Genomic DNA, 19,168 nt, shown 5'->3' with positions numbered 1-19,168 from the left:
CTACCCCTTCCTTCTCCTCTCTCTCTGTCTCTGTCTGTTTCTGTCTCTGTCTCTCTGTCTCTGTCTCTCTCTTTCTCTGGTAAAGGAGATTGAATGCAGGATCTCAAATATGTGGCTACCACTGAGCCACATTTCTGGCTCTTGAAAAATGTTCTTAATGTTATTTTATTTATGAGTGATTATATTGGCAGAGAGTCTCTTGCCTGCGTGCCTGGCTGTCTTCCCTGGGGGCCTCTCGGAGGGGATGGGCTCCAGCTTCCCTCCCCGCCCCGAGCAGAGCTCCCAGCAGCCGAAGACCTCCAGAACCTAGTCACAGCCATGCTCAAGGCCCCTCTCCACACATTCAGACGAGCCTCATGCATGAAGGTACCAGCAGAGGAACCCAGGTGTGTGGGACCCAGGGCTGAGACCTCCAAGGCTACTCGGATCAGAACTGGGACTCCTCCACCCAGATTTCCCATTTCCCAGTAGCTAGGCGGACACACCCAAGGACTGCCCCCAGTGCTGTGTAATCCCATCCATGGCCAACATCCAGAGATTTAAAAGCAAGCTCCCAGAGCACGCAGCCGCAAAGCGGCCATGCAATATCTTATAGCCCACTTCTCCTCTGGGAGAACCTGGCAAACTACCGGGAGTTTCCTGCCCACATGAGAGAGCCTTGCAAGGTCCCCATGGTGTATTAATATGCCAAAACCAGTAACAAGCTGGGTCTCATTCTCCTGACCCTGAAAGAGCCTCCAATGCAGCATTGTTGGGAAGGCCGAGTAGACAGAGGCTTCTGAAATCTCAGGGCTAGGACGAATAGAGACGTTACTGAGACTGCTCGAGAAATTCGATGATTAATGGGATGATGATTATATTTGTAACAGAAATTTCTATGGGTGGAATTCTGAGGTCAAAAGGAGAGAGGACCTAGAGATTTGAGAGTTTTGACTTAATTTATTGAATAATTTATTGAATGTTGCACCTATTGATTTAATGTTGGGCCTCCTAAGCAGTGCTCAAGGGATCTAGGGACTGATACCAGTGACACTTGGTCAGTCAGGCTGGTGGGTTCAATGGTAGGGCCAAGGATGAAGTGTGGAGTCCCCCAGTGCCATTTCTGATAATGCTTGGAAGGCCATCTGCTGCTGGCTTTTTGCCTTCTTCCTAGCCTCTATTAAAATTTAAATTGGGCGGGTGTGGTTCGGGCTACATCCAAAAGTGCTAGGGGAGGGCTGCAGATTCAGGGTTTTTTTTCCGGGAAGTACTTTGGGGATTATGCAATGCTGGGGATCAAACTGGGTCTCTTACATACAAAATGTGTACTCAGCCCATTGATTTCTCTCTTCTGCCTCACTCCCTATTTAATTTAATTTATTTAATTGGCGTATTGAAGTAAGATGATTTTTATTGAATGAAATTTACTTACAAAGACATGAAGGATGAGAAAGAGTCAGGAATATATACTCGAGGGAGAACATGGACTTCTCTGAATGGAAAAAAAGACAAAAAGCAGGAGATACATGTTGGAGGGAGAACAAAAGCATGAAATAGCAAGCGTACACCTGATTTTACAGACACATAAAACAGCTTCTGAGGCAGGAGTGATAGTATAGTGGGGAGGGCATTTGCCTGGCATGTGGCCCACCTTAGTTCTCTCTCTGGCATCCCATATGGTCCCCCAAGCACCGTCAGGAGAAATTCCTGAGCCAGGAGTCACTCCGGAGCATTGCTGCTCAGATGTGACCCAAAGAGCCAAAAAATAAAATAAATAAATAAAACAATTTCTTAGGTTTGTTCACTTATATGGAATAATACATTTTTATCTGAGGTTTGGAAAATGTCTTCCTATTCTTTCACAGGCACATGACTCGTAGTTATGTGTCTAAAATGTGTTTATAGGAGCGCATAAACATAGAAGTGTGATTATTAATAGGGCGTGAATCATTCAATGTAGATACTATGTCAAATAAGTATACTTGACTCTCATTTTAAGTCTTTATATTCTAGAAAGATCCTGTAAATCCTGAATTAGCAACAATTGAATCTTACTCAGGGCCAATATACCACAGTTCATGTGGTCTTTTGCTGACCATTTGAAATATACCCTAGTGATATCCTTGATAAACTTTCAGTATCAATATTGCAAGCCACAATGCCCATAAGGAGAGAGAGAGAGGGGAGAGAGAGAGAGAGAGATATGAAAAGTTCCTGCCATAGAGGAAGGCAGGGGGTGGGGGGCTGAGGGTGGGTGGGAGGGAAACTGGCTACACTGGTGCTGAGAAACGTACACTGATGGAGGGATGGGTATTGGAGTATTCTATGACTGAAATCTAATCATGAATATCTTGGTAAGGGTATATCTCACAATTAAAAAAATAAAAGGGATTAAAGACATTTAAAAATAAAGTAAATGAAATAGATGATTTACATTTAACTATAAAAAGGCATTAGAAATCTTTGGATACAAAAATTATAATTTCTGGACTCCACGTGTATGTATAGAAGAGAAGAACATGTAAGAAAATGAGCAATTTGGAATTGGGTTGAGTAATTTTAAGTCTAGAATATTTATTTTGAGGTAAGGTGTCATACTACTAGTAGGTGTGGTGTAAGCAAGTCTTAGATCCATGTGCACGTTATGGAATGTGTACTTTTTGATATCTGCAGTAGTGAAATATTGTGAGAGTTATCATATAGGATTATCTCTTTGAATCTTTTGTTGTCCCGGCCCGCGGGACTAGTCAACGTGGATAACCGGGAGAGGGTGTGCGAGTGGAAGAAAGAGAGAGAGAAAGAAGAATGGGAGCAAGACAGGGCTATGATCAAGCAAGCATGCAAAAGCCAGCAAAAGCTCTCTACTTCTCTCAAGCTAGTTTTTTATAATTGATTCCATGAGGAAGTAGGCAAAATGGGGAAGTACCAATACATGCACATTTCCAGTGACACAGGGTGCAAGCCCTAACGGTGGGTGCATGACAGTTATCTCGGGCGTTGCTCAGAAACTTCACACAATGTGTTCTAACATTTTTCCAAGAAGAGGTGAGTTTCTTAATATATGGACATTTTCCAAAAAAATGATTGGGTCCTTAATTGCAGGTCAGGCTGTACTGACATTTGATTCCCGGTAGTGTGTCAATATCAAACAGCAGTTTGTCAAATAAAACTAAGCTCTCTTTAAACTTAAAAAAAAACACACCTTGGATTTATGTGTACTTCTGTTCAGTGACATGTTTATTTGCCTTATATTGCTGGCCTGTGAATACTGAGCTCACGGCCACACTTCTACAGAATTCCTTCCTAAAAGAAACTTGTATGCCTCAATTATCTTTCCCCACCAGGTACATCGTAGCTATAGCACCCCCAGCAGTGCTGGACGGAACCTGAGCACTATGGGTGGGAGCCACTGAGCAGCAGAACCCCGATCAGAAACGTATCAGTACAAAAACACCAGGTACTACATCAAAGAGGGAAAGGTCACTTTCACAACAGAGAGCTGAGGCAAGAAAGCCCAGGAAGCCCCGGACCAAGTTCATCAGGGAGCATGGAGGTGACCTCTCTGACTGGCATCTGAAGTGCCAGGGCAAAGTAGCACCGATATGTGGGTGACAAATAAATCTCAGTGAGCAGGTCAATTTACACAGAGAGAATACATGAATAATAAGCATCAACTATCTTTCATTTATTATACAACAAGGATATACTGATATACAAGGCAAAATGTTTAGTATGTAAATATAAAGGGATCTACCTCTAGAGCTCTTATCTTCCATGGCTCTAGGAGAGTATATAAACATTTGCAAGAAAGCGAAGATCTCATCTATGTATACCTAAGTAAACCAGTTATTCCACTTTTTGTATGAACTTCAAAACAACTTATACCTTTTCAGGAATCTACTTAACATTAAATCCTATATTTAATAATGTTTGTAGGGGCCGGAGCTATAGCACAGCGGGTAGGGCGTTTGCCTTGCACGCGGCCGACCCGGGTTCGATCCCCGGCATCCCATATGGTCCGCCAAGCACCGCCAGGAGTAATTCCTGAGTGCAGAGCCAGGAGTAACCCCTGAGCATCGCTGGGTGTGACCCAAAAAGCAAAAAAAAAAAAAATAATAATAAAAATAATGTTTGTAAATGAATTTCAAGATGAATGAGTTGTCACTCTCGCTTTGGTAATTACTAACTACTGAACAAAATATTATTTTCTTAAAAATTGTTTTGGGGGGGCTGGAGCGATAGCACAGTGGGTAGGGCATTTGCCTTGCACGTGGCCAACCTGGATTCAATTCCCAGCATCCCATATGGTCCCTTGAGCACTGCCAGAAGTAATTCCTGAGTGCAGAGCCAGAAGTAACCCCTGTGCATTGCCAGATGTGACCCAAAAAGCAAAAAAAAATTGTTTTGGGGGGCTGGAGCTATAGCACAGCGGGTAGGACATTTGCCTTGAATGTGGCCTACCCGGGTTCGATTCCCTGCATCCCATATGGTCCCCTGAGCACTGCCAGGGGTGATTCTTCAGTGCAGAGCCAGAAGTAACCCCTGTGCATGGCTAGGAGTGACCCAAAAAGCAAAAAAAATTTTTTTAAATGGTGGGGGTCACACTTGGCGATGCTCAGTGCTTGTTCCTGGCTCTGCTCTCAGAGCCTGTCAGGGCTTTGGGAAAAATATGAGGTGCTGAGATCAAGCCAGGTCAGCCACATGCAAGGCAAGAACTCACTGTCACTGTACTATAGCTCCGGCCCCAGCAAAGCACAATCTTTTATTTTTTCTTTTTTTAATGAATCACCATGATGTGCAGCTACAGACTTACAAACGTTCGTGATTACGTTTCAGTCAAATGATCGAGTACCCATCCCTTGACCAGTGCACATTTTCTACCATTGTGTTCCCAATTCCTTCCCGCCACCCCTACCCCACCTGCCTCTGTAGCAAGCATATTCTCTTTTACTCTCTCTCTCACCCCTACCCCACCTGCCTCTGTATCAAGCATATTCTCTTTCTCTCTCTCTCTCTCTCTCTCTCTCTCTCTCTCTCTCTCTCTCGGGTGTTATGGGAAAAGCACATTCTTTGTTTTACTTTTAAATGTTATTGATTCACCATGAGATATAGCTATAAGCTTTTGTGTCTGAGTTACAATCACACAATGACCAAACACCCATCCCTCCACCAGTGCTCATTCCCCACCACCAATATCCCCAGTATACCCCCACCATTCCCATCCTTCCACTGCATCCATGGCAGACAATATTCCCCATATTCTCTCTCTACTTTGGGGCATTATGGTGTGCAATGCAGATACTGAGAGGTCATCATGTTTGGTTCTTTATCTACTTTCGGCACACATCTGCTATCCTGACAGATTCCTCCAACCATCATTTTCTTAGTGATCCCTTCTCTATTCCAGCTGTCCTCTCCCAGCCCACTCATGAGGCAGGCTGCCAACTATAGAGCAGTCTTCCTGACCCTTCTATCTACTGTCTTTGTCTGTTGGTCTTGTGTTATGTTATTTTATACTCCACAAATGAGTGTAGTCCCTCTATGTCTGTCCCTCTCTTTCTGACTCGTTTCACTTAGCATGATACTCTCCATGTCAATCCACTTATAGGTAAATTTCATGACTTCATCTCTCTTAACATCTGCATAGTATTCCATTGTGTAGATGTACCAAAGTTTCTTTAACCAATTGTCTGTTCTCGGGCATCTGGGTTATATTGTTGTTGTTTTTTTATAATTCCTAACAGCATGTCTGTGAATGCACTAGGAACTCGGTTTGCTAAGAGGACAGACTCAAAGACATCAAGATGTTTCATGACCATTCTGCTCTTTTTGCTGAGTTTGATTTGGGTTGCTCAGGGGGCAGAGCCCCACTAGCCTTTGCATCTCTGTCTTGTTTCTGCTGTTTCTGAGAAACTGCAAGAAAGGGCCACAAGATTTGGCCCTTTGGACTCAGATTCTCTCATAGTGTCCTAAATTGAAGAGAGGAACTTGTTCTTGAGAGCTCCGGGTGTGCCAGAGGCAGGGCTGAGTGGATTTTCTTTATTATTTAATCCGAGGTAAAATTACATAGAAAACAAGAGCCATAGAGATAATGTAGTGGATTGGGCACTTGCCTTGCACACGGCTGTCCTGGGTCCAATCCCTGGTATCCCATAGGTGTGCTAGAGTCCATCAGAACTGACCCCTGAGTGCAGAGCCAGGAATAACCCAGAAGTATACCCATGCCTCTCCCCAAAAACAAAACCTATCAAAAATTACTTAGAAAAATCTTTCTTTTCCTTAACCCCAGTCAAACTCCAGGGGTAAAGAAAACATGACACTCTTTCCGTGACACTGATCCTACACCTGATTTAAGCCTAAAGGCTGAGAAGCGATGTGTGAGTGACTTTGAGACACATTCCATTTCTGATGCTGACCAGCTAACTCTACACCCCCACATTATCCAGATACGATGGAACTAGAGCAACAGAATATGTATGGTAATTCTATCAAGCAGATGAAAATAGTTGCTTTGTAGCAGCATTTCAGAAAACCAGATGTTTTATTTATTATCTATACATTTATTTTTAAATTTTTTTGAATTATCGTGAGATAGTTATCTATACATATATTTATCTAGAAAGAAACAAGATTTCAAAGTTTCAAATGACAGAGGTTTAGTTTTCTGCATTTTATCTTTAGCCATATGTAATCTGAGGCTCATCTATTTCCAGGAGGACTGTTTAATAAGTTTTTAAGAGATCTACATCTGTTGTAGACAACAGAGAACATAAAATATAGAAGAGTCACATGTTCATAAAAACATTTTTTTCCCTTTAAATTGGAGGCAGTTCTCATATAGAAGAAACACTGAAACACCAAAGATTCTTACCTGGACCTGGGTTCCTACTGCGGCAGGAACGAGTCCATTTCGTTATCTCTTGTTAAAAGTGTCTCTTTAAACAGAAGCACCTTTTTTTTTTTCATCAGTTCAATGATGATTAACCACCTTATAGGGTCAATGTCCTAGACAAACAGAAAAAAATTAACAGGCTTATCTAATATTTTGTTCTTGACTGCAGTATTTTACTTATAGTTTAAAATTTAAGCCTTTCCTCCCACCCTGATAACTTTGATATTTGCTCATTACGGTGGTTGTATAAGGTTAAGGGTGTGTGTGTGTGTGTGTGTGTGTGTGTGTGTTTGGTTTCTTTTTTTTACAAGACTTTTTGTCTTTAAAAATACAAATGTAGGGCAAAGGAGACAGTGCAAAGTCCCATAGCTCACTATTTGTATGTCGGAGCTCTGAGTTTGATCCCTAATACTACACATTAGGGATACGTAGTACCCTGAGATCTGCTGACAGTACTTCCCACCTCCTGATCCACAACTTGGAGCAGCCTTGGAATAGCGCAGAGCATTAGTTTTGAGGTATGGCTGAAAACAATCAATCAAACAAGTACAAATAAAACTGGTCAAGATTTTCCAGTAGAAAAATATTGAAGGCAATATATTAATGATTTTTTTCCCCTTTTGTTTTTGGACCACTCCCACTGGTGTTCAAGATTTACCTTTGTTGGGGGCTGGAGCAATAGCACAGCGGATAGGGCGTTTGCCTTGCGTGTGGTCAACCTGGGTTCGATTCCCCGCATCCCATATGGTCCCCTGAGCACTTCCAGGAGTAATTCCTGAGTGCAGAGCCAGGAGTAACTCCTGTGCATTGCCAGGTGTGACCCAAAAAGCAAAAAAAAAATTTACACTTATCTCTGTGCTCAGGTGTCACTCCTGATATGTGGTGCCAGGGATGAAACCTGGGCTGACCACATGCAAGTCAAGCAAACACCTTTCCCCCTGTAGTATCTCTGTGGCCCTAATTTTTTTCTATGTTTTCTATGGATTGCTTTAGGATTTAAAAGAAAAAGTATATTTCTTTAAACATGATAATTGGGTAGAGTTCTAAAATGATGTGGATATATACTGGAATGGGAAGTACCAAAAGATAGGTGTCAATTTCTTTTCAATAACAAAAGTCAGGATAACTTGCACAGTAGATGCTTTACTTTAAAATCTGAAGAAAGGTCACAGTTTCTTTCCCTTGACCTTCTAGAGGAGAGATAATCCTACTGGAAATTCATGAGAGAGATAAAATTTTATGCATGCAATTCATTAACTCAAACATTTTTGATTCCCTAGAATACCTGAATACTTCAGATATGGAAATGTGATCTGGAGATTATTATTTAGATTCATACCTGTAGGATAACATAGCCTCAGATAGTTTAGGTTTATTGGGTTACTCTTATCAGAGTGCTCCTATTCTTTTGTATTTATTTGTAACTTCTTTTTTTGTGTTCTGTTGACTTGTAAATATTGTTTTTCTCTTCTCCTTGAGTCCTTTGCATAGTTTGCTCAGAGCCATGTCCTTTTGTGTGGGCACAGGAAGACTGTAGCCAATGCTATGCTTTGTAACCTCGGAGTCATTTGACTCTACATGTTATTTTCCTCCTGGGCATTTGTTCTCTCTTGACCTAAGCCTCAGTTGCCCTTACTTCCTAGCATCACCAAAAGCAGGGTCCCAGTGAGGGACTGAACGGACCCAGGGCAAGCGGTGAGTTATGTGCTACCCTGGCTTCGAGATGGGCCTGGCCAAAGTGCCTAATGCTTAACTCTAAGTTAAGAGCTTGGTCATGGACAAATGGTGTCATGATTCAGGAAGTAATAACTAGATTCAGACCCTGCTAGGGTTAGGAATGATTAATCTGTCCTGAGTGCTGCAGTCTGAGTCTGTGGCAAGATGTTGCCAGGAGAGCTGCCCTACAAAGCTCAATGTATTTCCTACTGTGTCCATACAAAAATAGCTAGTATTAAGATGTTAATGAAACTCTGTGGCTGCCCTCAACAATAGAATGACTACAGCGGAAGAAAGAATCAGTGAGCTTGAAGATGAGCTGCAAGAACCCTACAGGCAACAACAAACAATGGGAAGAGACCTCAAAATAGCTCTAGGGCAACTCACAGTCCTAGGGGATGATTTCAAGAGGAACAACATTAGAATCATTGGAGTACCAGAAGGACAGGGAAGCAACTTCAACGAAAAAGGCACAGTCAAACAAATCATTGCTGAAAAGTTCCCAGAGTTGGAGAATGCAGGCATCCAGACTCAAGGCACCCAAAGGGTGCCAGCTAAAACAGACCCTAACAGAATAACCCCAAGACATATCATAGTTGGAATGATGGACGTCATGGATAGAGACACAATACTGCAAGCAGCAAGGTCGAAGAAGGAAATCGCATACAAAGGAGCACCCCTTAGATTCACAGCAGACCTCTCAGAGGAAACTCTCCAAGCCTGAAGGCAGTGGTGGGATATAGTGAAAAAACGAAACGAAATGAACGCTTCACCAAGAATACTTTATTCAGCCAAACTCTCATTCAAACTCAAAGGAAGGATACACTATTTTGTGGATAAACAACAGCTCAGGAACTTCTTAGACTCAAAACCAAACCGAAAAGAAGCACTTAAGGGGCTATTGTAAGACAAGAAGAACTCTTACAAGCACAACAAACCCTTACAGAAAGATGGCGCAAAATCCCATAACAATAATCTCTCTTAATGTCAATGGTCTAAATTCACCAATTAAGAGACACAGAGTGGCAAAATGGATTCAGAGACTGAACCCAACATTCTGCTGCCTGCAAGAAATGCATCTGAATAACCAGAACAAACACAGACTCAAAGTCAAAGGATGGAAAACAATCCTGCAAGCAAACAACTCCCTCAAAAAAGCTGGACGGCCTAACTAGTATCGGACAACATAGATTTCAGGTTGAAAAAGATTAGAAAGGATAGGGAAGGTCATTTCTTTATTAATCAAGGGATTTGTACAGCAGGAAAAAATCATACTCCTAAACGTGTACACACCCAATGAGGGACCAGCTAAATACCTACAACAACTGCTAATAGACCTTAAGAAGGACATCTCGAGCAACACATAGTAATTGGAGACTTCAACACTGCCCTATTACCCTTGGATAGATCAAGAAGATTAAAACCCACCAAGGAAATACTGGTTTTGAAGGAAGAAATAGAAGAGAGAGGGCTAATAGATCTATACAGGGCTTTATCCCCCAAAAAGGGAATACACATTCTTTTCCAGGGCACATGGAACATTTTCCAGAATAGACCATGTGCTGGGCCACACAACATATCTCAACAGAATCAGGAAGATAGACATTGTATCAGCTATCTTTTCAGACCATGATGCACTGAAGATAGAAGTTAATCATGTACAGATGCAGAAAACCAAATCAAACACCTGAAAATTAAACAACTTGATGTTGAACAATGAGTAGATAAGGAAGGAAATCAAGGAAGAAATCAAAAGGTACCTGGAAACAAATGAGCTACCAGAACCTGTGGGACGCAGCTAAAGCCGTGTTAAGGGGAAAATGTATAGCTCTGCAAGCATTCCTCAGAAAGGAAGAAAGGGCCCACATAAATATGACTTCACAGCTTGACTTCACAGCTTAAGATTTTAGAAAAGGACCAACAAAAGGAGCCCAAACCAGGCAGAAAAAAAGAGATAATAAAACTTAGAGCAGAAATCAACGACATGGAAAACCAAAAGAGAATCCGAAAGATCAATGAAACCAAGAGCTGATTCTTCGAGAAAGTAAACAAGATTGATAAACCATTAGCAAGACTCACAAAGAAAGAGAGAGAGAACCTTATAAACAGAATCAGAAATGAAAAGGGGGACATCACAACAGAAACCAAAGAAATTCAAAACATTATCAGAGTCTACTTTGAAAAGCTGTATGCCACGAAACAAGAGAACTTAAAAGAAATGGATAAACTCCTGGATTCCTACAATCTTCCAAGGCTTAGCCAAGAAGACCAGGAATACCCGAACAGTCCTATTCATATCAAGGAAATTGAAACTGTAATCAAAATTCTTCCCCAAAACAAAAGACCAGGTCTAGATGGGTTCACTAGCGAATTCTTCCGAACATTTTAAAGAGGACGTATTGCCAGTTCTTCCCAAGCTTTTTCAGGAAATTGAAAAAACAGAAACCCTCCCAAACAGTTTCTATGAGGCTCATATCTCCCTAATACCAAAAGCAAACAAAGACACCACAAAAAAAAGAACACTACAGGCCGATATTTCTGATGAAGATGGATGCAAATATTCTCAACAAAATATTAGCAAACAGAATTCAACAACTCATCAAAAAGATCATACACCATGACCAAGTGGGATTCATCCCGAGGATGCAAGGATGGTTTAACATTTGGAAATCAATCAACATAATCCATCATATCAACAAAAGAAAAGATAAGAACCATATGATCATATCAATAGATGCAGAGAATGCATTTGACAAGATTCAGCACCTATTTATGATGAAAACTCTCGCAAAAATGGGTATAGAAGGGACTTTCCTCAATATAGCCAAAGCCGTTTATCACAAGCCTACGGCAAACATCATCCTCAATGGGGAAAAACTAAGAGCCTTCCCTCTGAGATCAAGGACAAGACAAGGCTGCCCACTCTCTCCACTCCTGTTCAATATAGTACTGGAGGTACTTGCAATAGCGATTAGACATGAAAAGGGGCATTCAGGTAGGAAAGGAAGAAATCAAGCTCTCACTATTTGCAGACGATATGATACTATACTTAGAGAACCCTAAAACCTCTACCAAGAGACTCTTAGAAACAATAGACTTGTATAGTAAAGTTGCAAGCTATAAAATCAACACCGGAAAGTCCACGGCTTTCCTATAGGCAAATAATGAGAGAGAAGAAAGAGACATGATAAAAGCAATCCCGTTCACAATTGTGCCTCAATTGATCCAATACCTTGGAATCAACTTAACTAAGGAGGTAAAGGACTTGTATAATGAAAACTACAAAATGCTACTTCAGGAAATAAAAGAGGACACGAGGAAATGGAAAGATATCCCCTGCTTATGGATTGGAAGAATTAATATTATCAAAATGGCAATACTCCCCAAAGCATTGTACAAATTCAATGCAATCCCTATAGGGATATCCTTGACATTCTTCAAAGAAATGGAGCAAGCACTCCTGAAATTCATATGGAACAATAAGCCCCCACGAATAGATAGATCATTTCTTGGGAAAAAGAAAATGGGAGGAATTAACCTTTCCAACCTCAAACTCTACTACAAAGTGGTAGTAATTAAAACAGCATGGTACTGGAACAAAGGCAGAGGGGCAGACCAATGGAACACAGTTGAATATTCTGACCACGCCCCCCCCCAAAATATATGATTATCTAATCTTTGATAAGGGAGCAAGAAATGTCACGTGGAGCAAGGAAAGCATGTTTAACAAGTTGTGCTGGCAAAACTGGATAGCCATGTGCAAAAAAATGGACTCAGATCTCCACCTATCACCATGTACAAAAGTCAGATCAAAATGGATTAAAGACCTCAACATCAGACCAGGATCCCTAAGGTACATTGAAGACAAGGTCAGCAAAACCCTCCACGACATTGTAGCCAAAGGTATCTTCAAAGCTGACATGCCACTGGCCAAGCAAGTGAAAACAGAGATAAATAAATGGGACTATCTTAAACTAAGAAGCTTCTGCACCTTAAAAAATACGGGGACCAAAGTACAAAGACAGCCTACAGAATAGGAAAGGATATTTACCCAATACCCATCCAATAAAGGGTTGATATCAAGGATATACAAGGCACTGGTTGAACTCCACAAGAAGGAAACTGCCTACCTGATCAAAAAATGGAGTGATGAAATGAACAGAAACTTCCCCAAAGAAGAAATCCTAATGACTGAGAGGCACATGAGAAAATGCTCGACATCACTAATCATCAGAGAGATGCAGATCAAAACAACAATGAGAAGCAACCAGTGTTGGCGCAGATGTGGGGAGAAAGGGACTCTCCACTGCTGGTGGGAATGCCGACTGGTTCAGCCCTTTTGGAAAACAATATGGACGATTCTCAAAAAATTAGAAATTGAGCTTCCATTTGACCCAGCAATACCACTCCTGGGAATATATCCTGGAGAGGCAAAAAGGTATAGTAGAAATGACATCTGCACTTCTATTTTCATTGCAGCACTGTTTACAATAGCCACAATCTGGTAAAAACCGGAGTGCCCAAAAACAGACGACTGGTTAAAGAAACTTTGGTACATCTACACAATGGAATACTATGCAGCTGTTAGAAAAGATGAAGTCATGAAATTTACATATAAGTGGATCAATATGGAAAATATCATGTTGAGTGAAATGAGTCAGAAAGAAAGAGACAGACATAGAAAGATTGCACTGATATGTGGAATATAAAGTAGCAGAGAGGTACAAGCTTGGAATGATGCAACTTCTGGCAGAAATTTCTCTGGACTTAGTTACTAAAATACTAAAATACAGAAATCCAAAATCTCTCAGCCACTATTGTGGCCACATGACGTCATGTATCTTCATTCTCAGCAATGGAAAACAAATTACCAAATGCTTCTTTTCCAGCAGGTTCGACCTTGGGGGGGGGAACTCCAAATAATGATAGTGAGTTTTTTTTTAAATATTGAATGTAATCAAAGTAAAGAGAAAGTAAAGTGAAATTTATCAGCTACACAGGCGGAGTGTGGGGCTGGGGGGGTGGGGGCTGGGGGGAGGTTTACTGTGGTTCTTGGTGGTAGAATATGTGCACTGGTGAAGGGATGGGTGTTTGAGCATTGTATAACTGAGACTTAAGCCTGAAAGCTTTGTAACTTTCCACATGGTGATTCAAATAAATAAATAAATAAATAAATAAATAAATAAATAAATAAGTAAATAAGACGTTAATGAGTGTTTGGACTAAGGAAAGGAGAAAAACCTTAAGAGGTATTTTGCCTGCTGGCAGTCAGGAAGGGCTTTTCGAATGCCTGCCCCTCAGGAAGGGTTTTCTTCTGTTGATTTTGCTACAGACTGTGTGTAGCCTAGAGGGCAAGGTGGAGAGAGACAAGTAGGGGAGAGACTAGAGAAGAGGGTGTAAAATCCAGAGAGAGAGGATGGAGGTACGAGGAGCTAAGAAGGAAGAGTGCTGGGGGAGAGAGAGGAGACAGGACAATTGGGGAGCTCAGAGAGACTGGAACACATGCGTGGAGTGAATGGAATAAACGACAACTGATAAATTAACCGGCTTGGCCCTCATTTCCTCTCCTTACCCCATGGCCCGGGCCACTCCGGCTGGGTAAGCGGTCCGGAACTGACCCCCCAAACCCAGGCGCAGCAGATGGGGAGAGCCCCGTCCTCTCACAAACACAAAAAGCAATTAGTATGTATTTCATTACATTATTTTGTATACTATCTATTACACAGTATTCTATGGAATATATGATAGTCATATAATATATATAAACTTAAAATAGAAGTGCATATAGATGCACGCATATATAACAATGTAAGGATACATGTTTCGTTTCTTATGGCATTCCTATTGATTTGAGGGAGGGGTGGGAGAGTCCTGATACCACAATGCCTTCCAACACAATGGTCTTCCAACTTTCCATTGCACACAAGTCACATTACCTTGTTTTATCATAAATACGTAGGAAGATTGAAAGAAAAATTGAAATTAATTGAGATGCTTCTTAAACTAAATCGGGTAAATCACTGTGCTTAGATAGAGAGGACAAAGCACATGTCTCTGTTCTCTTTCTCTGTGACTGTATATAAATGACCCCATGCTTGGGTCTCCCATGGTTGACAGCATGAAAGGACTCTTCGAGGAAAAATCTACAACAGTTTTTGAAGATAAATATTACGCAACATCTCTAGGTCTACAGTGTTGCAAAAGCCACTAAAATTCCCGGTATTTATTTTAGAGATAGTAATCACCCCTCTGAAGACAATTCATAGTCTGTGAAGCCTGAACAATTGGTGATCTTTGAAACTCATATGCTCCCAGTTGCTTTTTTTTTTTAATACTGAGTATCTATGTCCTCATCTGTAAAGGAGAAGAACAAGACTTAGAATAAAGATTCTCTAATGCCTGTAAAATTCCTCACACAGTACCTGGCATATCAGAAAGCCAATACCTAATATGATTTATTGTGTGATATTTATTTATTAGAATTATTTAGTAATTAGTTCCTATCAAATGAACTGATTTGATATGGTGTTCACTAATTCTCATTTGGCTCTGAACCCGATGGACAAGTTTTTCATTTGACTTTGTTTTTGACTTCCTCCGGGTTGATACCTTCTGTGCTCAGGAAACACAATTTTCAATCTCATATGAAGTTCATTTATTCCTCGTCTAGTTGCTATCATCTCTCAATACTAAGTCACTCAGTTATTCTGTGGCATTTTTCAGCTCTTTGCTAAAATTTCAAATCACTCAAAACCAGTCTTTCAAAATGATACTGATATTATAATTATTGATTTCAGTGAGCACCTAGAGATCCTTCAACTCTTCTTAGTTATGTACCCTATTTTAAATTTTTTTAAATTATTTTAATTTGGGCTCTTCCCCTCCTTCTATTATCGGGGCTGGGGGTTGCCCCTTCTGTAGTTCAAAGGCTTAATTTGGGCTAGGGTTTAGGGTCCAAGCACTGCCAAATATAGTGTGAGAGTCACTCCTGGGAGTTACTCCACAGAGAGTCACTCTGTGCTTGGGCAAGGAGTTCTGGGGATCAAACCAGGGTCAGCTACATGCAAATCAAGTACCCTAACTCCTGTTACTATCTCTCTAGCCTCAATGTTGTTTTTTAATCATGACACTGTGAGTTGGGCTGGAGCCATAGCACAGCGGGTAGGGCGTTTGCCTTTCATGTGGCTGACCCAGGTTCGATTCCTCTGCCCCTCTCAGAGAGCCCGGCAAGCTACCGAGAGTATCTCACCCAAACAGCAGAGCCTGGCAAGCTCCCGGTGGTGTATTCAATATGCCAAAAACAGTAACAGCAAGTCTCACAATGGACACACTACTGGTGCCTGCTCGAGCAAATTGATGAGCAATGGGATGACAGTGACAGTGAATTACAAAGCTATTCATAATAAAGCTGTTTCAGGCATTTAATATTCCTACAACAATCCTACCACCAGTGTGACTTTTCCTCTGCCATTGTCCCCAGCTTCCCACCCACCACCCAATCCTGTCCCTGAAGCAGGCACAAACAAATTTGCTTCATTTTTTCATGTGGCAATAAAAAGGTAAATAAAAGGATCAGAAGACACACCCACAAAAGTCAATCGGTGTGCATTGTTTCATCTCAAAATGGTGTTACTAACGTCGTTGTCTGAGGATTTACTAGACTGTCAGGGTCCTGGCCAGTCAACCCGGCACGCTGGAGTATGAGCCCCGAAGTCACCGGACTTACTCCCTATGGGAGAGGGAGTGGGAAGGGGACAAGCCTCTGTCCTGGCCCTCTGCTTGCCCCAGGATTCCTACTGCTGAGAAAGAAGCTGACCGGGAAGGTCACCGAGCAAAGAAGGGAAGCCTGGTGGTCAAGCAGACTCTGTTTATTGATTCTTACACACGGGATTTTATACACACAATCTGGGGTGGGGGGACATTCCACGCATGTATCACGTTTACCCCGTGGAGCTCAGTACAGATGCCAGTTAATGATTTGTATTCCCCAATCTCAGGGCCGGGCTAACTAGCTCAGGTAAATGTTAACTGTCACACTCCTCATCCCATGGTCTCCTCAACCAGAGTGCCTGTGTGTGGAATGCAGGAGTGTGTGGAATGCAGGGCCCCGGGGCCCCTGTAAACAGGGCCGGCTCTTGCTTCCGGGGTAGGGGGAAGACTTTGACCTTAGTCAAAGTCTCAGGCAGGCTACTGAGACCCCAACATATCCCCTTTTTTGTTTTATATAGGAGCCAGCTGCCGGAGGCCGCCCGACAGCCTCACGCTGGCGCCTTAGTGGAGTGGCGTGATCAAGCCAGAGTGTAGGGCCAAGGATGGAAAAAGGAGGCACCTTTTGGATTTTATCCGGGGCAATGTCCATACCGCCTTTTTTCAAGAACTCTTGAAGTTCCTGACAGGCGAGGTTAACCGTGGCCTCATTGGGGCTTCCTAGGATAACATCATCCATGTAGATCTGTAGAGCTACGTCTGTCATTTCTTGTATGGGCCTCAGCAGTGACGCTAAGGAGGGGCTGTTTGCCATGCCTTCAGGCAGTACTGCCCACTCATATCTCTCATCTGGGCCTCAAAGATCGGTGCTAGGGACTGAGAATGCAAATTTTTCACAATCATCTGGGTGCAAGGGGATGGGGAAAAAAACCCAGTCTTTTATGTCAAGAATGATTAGGAAGAGACTGCAGTCAATGGCAGGGATCCAGGGCACCCCCCTCAATGGAGTCCCCTGGATTCTCCTTCGATCCTTAACCTTCCTAAGGTCCAGAAGCATTCTCCACTTCCCTGAGGCCTTTCTGATCACAAACACAAGCGTGTTCCAGGGGCTAGCTGACTGCTTGAGATGCCCCTGGATTAGTTGTTCATTAATAAGCACCCTCAAAGCCTTTAGCTTTTCTAAACTTACCGGCCACTGTTCTACCCATCCTGGAGGTCCTGGGAGCCATGTAATCTTAAGGACCTGGGGAGCAGTGGCCTTTAGAATTGGGGGTGCGGATGATGAAGCCGTCGTCGCTCCAGAGATCAGGTAACCCAGTCACCAGGCAAGATGTCAAGGCGTATGTGGTTAGTCTCTAATCCTCTGACAATTTGTGGGCGGATAAACCCCGTGTTCCCATCGGGGTCTACCCACTGGACCAAGTCAGTGGTCTCAAGGGTCAGCTGTCCTCCTCCTATCCCCCTGGCCCTGCTCTCAGGTTCCATTCTGGGAGGGCCTCCTCAATCCTAATCATAGTCCTATCTGCAGCTGAGTCAAGCTGCCCTTTGAACTCCTTCCCGTACAGCGGTACGGTTATCTTTGGTCGTATCCCCCTGACAATGGGGACACTCCAATGTACATTGGGCTCTTCCCCTCCTTCTATTATCAGGGCTGGGGGTTGCCCCTCCTGTAGTTCAAAGGCTCATTACTACCCTCATTAAACGTCCTGCATTCTGCTGCCCAGTGGAACCCTTGCTTGCACTTTGGGCATGGTGTTTGTGGAGTGGGTCTCTGTCTGGGGGGCTTTTGCCTAGGGAGTCCATTTCTTTTTCTATTGGGGCATTCCCTGCGGAAGTGCCCTTTCCCCCCACAGACATAACATTCTCCATTTCTCCATGATTTGGGGTGGGGGGGGCGGGTTCTGGATAGGTGCTAGTGACACAAAGACTTGGGAGAGTGCCTGTGTCCTAGACTCCATCTGGGCTTGCAGCGCACCCGCTAGAGTTTCCGCAAGGCCCTCATTCTGATTCTGTAAGGCTGCGGCTAGTACCTGGGTCTGCTGCATAGAGGACCCTAAATCTTGGGTAGCACATATCCAATTACCTATGGAGCCGGTTTTCATGCCCGCGCAAGCGGTCCTATGCTCTGTTGTCATTCCGTCCCATACCAACAGTTTGATATACTGATCTCTCAGCTGCCCTGGGGGAAACTTGTGCTCGATGCTCTTTTGGACCCTGTCGACAAAAGTTGGGAGATCTTCCCCTATCTTTTGCCGCATTCCACCCGGGGGAGCCTCAGTGGGATCTTCCACCTGCTGCCAGGCTGATAACGCCAAGGCTCGAACCTGATCTAGATAAGGATGAGGAGTGGCAGCCTGCTGGAGGCCTGTGCTCCACTGGTCAGCTGTTCCTGACAGCTGCCCGTATGTTATGGGGGCGGGGGGTTGGGCAGCGGCATTACCATCTGCCTGCGCATGGCACTCTTCCTTAAAGAAAGCGCCCCATCTTATGAACTGGGTGCTGGGGAGCTCTGCTCTACAAAGGGCTCTCCAGTCTGCAGTGGTGCAGGGCTGATGGGCTAGTCCCTGGAGGATGGTGTCGGCCCAGGGGGAGTTGGGCCCATCCTCAGCTACTGCCTTTTTTTTTTTTTTAACTCTTTCAAGTCCCCAGCTTCCCAAGGATACCACACTGCAGGTCGGGCTGCCCCTGGGTTGAGATTGACGAGGAAGGCTCAGAGGGGTTCCCAGTAATCCTTTTCCAGTCTCGGGTCAAAAAAGGAAGTATAGGCTCCTTGTGGAGGGGCGGCGGGGGGAGAGTGTTCAGACCTGTCTCCCCCCAAAATCTCTTCAGCTATTTCATCCTTTATATCCTGACCGGTGATGCGCGGCCCTGAAG

The 19,168-nt window shown here is 43.1% G+C and overlaps 1 protein-coding gene across 1 annotated transcript in view; it reads right to left on the bottom strand.

The window, feature by feature from the left end:
* LOC101538192 (solute carrier organic anion transporter family member 1B3) overlaps positions 1–6,886 on the bottom strand; it is a 65,638-nt gene extending 58,752 nt beyond the window's left edge. The window contains exon 1 of the mRNA XM_004611284.2: positions 6,851–6,886. The gene's annotated coding sequence lies outside the window, so the exon portion shown is untranslated. The remainder of the gene's footprint in view (positions 1–6,850) is intronic.
* Positions 6,887–19,168: the final 12,282 nt, after the last annotated feature.

This window comes from Sorex araneus, chromosome 10, assembly GCF_027595985.1.
Source record: "Sorex araneus isolate mSorAra2 chromosome 10, mSorAra2.pri, whole genome shotgun sequence".
Lineage (NCBI taxonomy): Eukaryota > Metazoa > Chordata > Mammalia > Eulipotyphla > Soricidae > Sorex > Sorex araneus.
Note: the sequence above shows the minus strand (reverse complement) of the source record. Positions and strands in the feature narration are given on the sequence as shown.